This window comes from Lipotes vexillifer, unplaced genomic scaffold (assembly GCF_000442215.2).
Source record: "Lipotes vexillifer unplaced genomic scaffold, Lipotes_vexillifer_v1.1 scaffold753, whole genome shotgun sequence".
NCBI classification, from domain to species: domain Eukaryota; kingdom Metazoa; phylum Chordata; class Mammalia; order Artiodactyla; family Lipotidae; genus Lipotes; species Lipotes vexillifer.
The window spans coordinates 847,299-850,948 of NW_006783618.1; positions in this window are offsets into that span (position 1 = coordinate 847,299).

Below are 3,650 nucleotides of genomic sequence, written 5' to 3' on the forward strand. Positions count from 1 at the left end.
GTGAAATTAGAGCATGGCTCTTGTTTACTGAGGTTGGTAAAGCACTAGGCTGAAGAAGTAAGAGGTGATAGAGGTTGGGGGAAAAGAGTTGGCCAACCACAGATTGTCTAATCTGACAGAAACAGCAGAGGTTCAGATGAAAGTCGATAAAATAGTAATAGCAACACCACATAATTTTTTTTGACTGCTATCTACCAACTGCAAAAATAAAGTGATTTAGGGCTTCCCTGGTGGCACAGTGGTTGGGAGTCCGCCTGCCGATGCAGGGGACACGGGTTTGTGCCCTGTTCTGGGAAGATCCCACATGCCGCGGAGCGGCTAGGCCCGTGAGCCATGGCCGCTGAGCCTGCGCGTCTGGAGCCCGTGCTCCGCAACGGGAGAGGCCACAACAGTGAGAGGCCCGCGTACCGCAAAAAAAAAAAAAAAAAAAAATGATTTATACAAATTCTCACTTACTCTCACAGAGCTCTAGGTCCTCATTTATTATCCTCATTTTATAAACAGGGAAACCGAAGCTCAGAAGTTAAGAAAGGTTCCCAAGTTTATGGAGTTAACAAGTGGCAGAACTGGGATTTGAACCCAGATCTGACTGACTCTAGAACCTGAGCTCTGGTTGGGCAGGAACAAGGGAGTGGGAAGGAGGGAAGATAAGAGCCTGTAGGAATCTGCTGGGTTTGAATGGGCTTGAGATGGGCCTCGAGGAAAGGAGATGAGAGGGTTTCTGAGGGAAACAATGGAAGGTGAGGGAATGGGTCCTGGGCATTGGAGGGAGAGTGGGAAATCAGATTGGATAGGCACACTGACAGGCCCAATCTGTCAATGGAATGTAGACTCCATGTGGTTAAAAAGGAACTGGGAGATACTAAGGGGTTATTTAGGAGGTGGTTGATGTGATAAAGAGTAACCTTAAAATTTATCAAGCAGATAAAGAGCTAGGAAGGTCACTGAGGAGACCTCTGCACTGAAATACTTTTTTCTTCCTTTGTTCCCTATCTTGTCCTCGTAGCCACAGTTGTGACTTAACGCACCCATGGCACTCAGGACTGCAGACTGCCCACTCCTCAGCTCTAAGCTATCTTTCCAGGGATTGTACCTAAGATCACAGTTCTATGTTCAAGGATCAATAGAAGGCTCTGCAGATTGACTACTGGCTGGAAAGCGGGGCTGGGCACTTTGTCATGATTGTTGCTACCCCTGCAGAAAAGGTTATTCAGAAATATAACGTTATTACAAGGTGTTGGGTACGAAGGAGGCACCATACACCTACCAACACCACGACAATTCCACAGGATTGTCAGGGACCCCCATCAACATCACTCATTAGCAACTGTCCCTGACCTAACTCAGAAAGTACCCAAGAGCACCAAGCCATCTTCAATGGGGACGGTGTCAGTTCTTTCTTGATTTGAGTAGACCAAATTAAATTTATACCTAAAGAACTAGTTTCCAGATTTCAGTGTCTTCCCAGCCCACGTTGTTTTCAAATTAATGAAAATTAAAATTGCTGGTGCACAGTAAGGAAAACTGAAGAGGCAAGATGAATAGCTAGAGTAATCTGAACGATGACCAGAGCACAAATAATGCTGGGACCTGATGCGGCCAAAAGACACCTAGTGAGCTTAGCTAGCTGGTTGTGGTACCCTAGGAAGGGGGAGATGTTATCTGTCAAAGGGAAGATAAATTCTGCGAACCAAACCTGGTAGTTTGGGGAAAATGTGTTTAACTCACTTCCCTCCTTATTTGTAATATTGCTTTCCTACTTTTCAACTTGAGTTTACTCTGGAAGTGGAACATTTATTCCAACAACATGTGCCCGGTGTGGTCTCTCAGCGATTAAAGACATCTGCTTAGTAGGCATTAACTTCAGTGTAGTACTTGCACCTCTCTGAGGATGTCTTACTAAGCCCTCAGTAGGCTGACGTTGCTTCATTTTCTTCAGGTATATAAATTGAAGAGGCAAATTTTACCTGCTCTGAAATCCAAAGAAAATGGTACTTGGCTCCTTGGGCTCATTAGCCTTTAGTCTTGGTTAGTAATTACCAGATGTTGCTCAGGCATACTTGGAAAAGAACTTTATCTGTTGAACCTTCTTTTGGAAAATCAGAACATTATACGCCAATTGTGAAGGAGGGGAAATGCTGTACTAGAAAGCTTAGCCAGGTGTGACATAATCATTTTCTTGAGGATGTGGTGTGGCGAACTTTTTTTCTTCTAGGTAATGAACACATTTGCTTGTAGTTTGAGTTAAAAAAAAAAAAGCTATTATGTTTCCTTTGAAAAAACGTGTAGGGGCTTCCCTGGTGGCACAGTGGTTGAGAGTCCACCTGCTGATGCAGGGGACACGGGTTCATGCCCCGGTCCGGGAAGATCCCACATGCCGCAGAGGGGCTGGGCCTGTGAGCCATGGCTGCTGAGCCTGCGCGTCCGGAGCCTGTGCTCCGCAACGGGAGAGGCCACAACAGTGAGATGCCCATGTACCGCAAAAAAAAACAAAACAAAACAAAACAAAACAAAAAAACGTGTAGAAGGTCAAAAGTGTGAAATCCATTTTAGGCTGTTGAAAATATTTGGGTTTTTAAGACAGCATCACAGATGTATATATTCCAGGTTCAAATTACTTGGAACTCTAAATTTTAAATATTATAAACTGCAGTTGAAATGAAATGTAAATTAACCTGTGATTTTTTTTTTTCCTTCTAGTTATTTTTAGCTAAATAACCGAGGATAGGATGTGAGGCTGGCAAACAACATTCGCTGGGAGGACCCTTATTGTGATCGAATTCCAAGTAGTATTTTTTAGTCACATCTCATTCTTACATACACACACGAATCCTGTTGTGTTTTAAACAGATACTGAAAACCTCAACTCTATTTGTGAATCTTTTTCTTTTTTAAGATATCTTTCCTACAGACAGAATCTCTAGGAGCCAGCCAACAATCCAGGCCTAACACTTTAGCTAACAGCTTCATAGTTCAAAAAAAGTAGGGTGGGGGAAGTAAGAGTGAGTAAAAACAAAATGAAAATGACCAAGATGTTTTGGGAAACACTTTACTACAGTTATTAGGTGACCTCACTGGGGATAGCACGCTCTCCAGAAACCATATTTACCACGAATCACCCAAACTATTATATTCAATAAGGTCAAAGGGCTGGATTTATGTAATATTTTTAAATTTACATTTTATAAATATAAGGATACTGTGTGTATTATCAAATAATTCATCTGTATTTCTAAAGTGTCATATTTTCTATCGTTCTTGTTAATCTGTTTGAACTAGGGAGATAAAAAGGTATTGACATAGTTGAATACTGGATCCATCAATCACTAAAATTGAACCAAGATCCAAGTTTTCATAGTTTAATTCTATATCATCCATACTTCTCACCAGAAAACTGATAAGGGCTGACATAAATAACTCAGTTGGAAGGATATCTGACTATCTTGTAAAAACATTATGCAGAATCTTTAAAGGTGTTAGCCCTGGCAGGATTCCTAGGTGAGAATAGGCAGCTATACCATATTCTACTTTTGGTGGCCTCCTCACTTTTGGATTTTGTCATGACTTCAACCAGGCCCCCTCTGAAGGTTTATTTCTGAACACAAACCTTTCTCCTTTGGCTGGTCTCATTTTTTTAGTGGTCTAGGGAA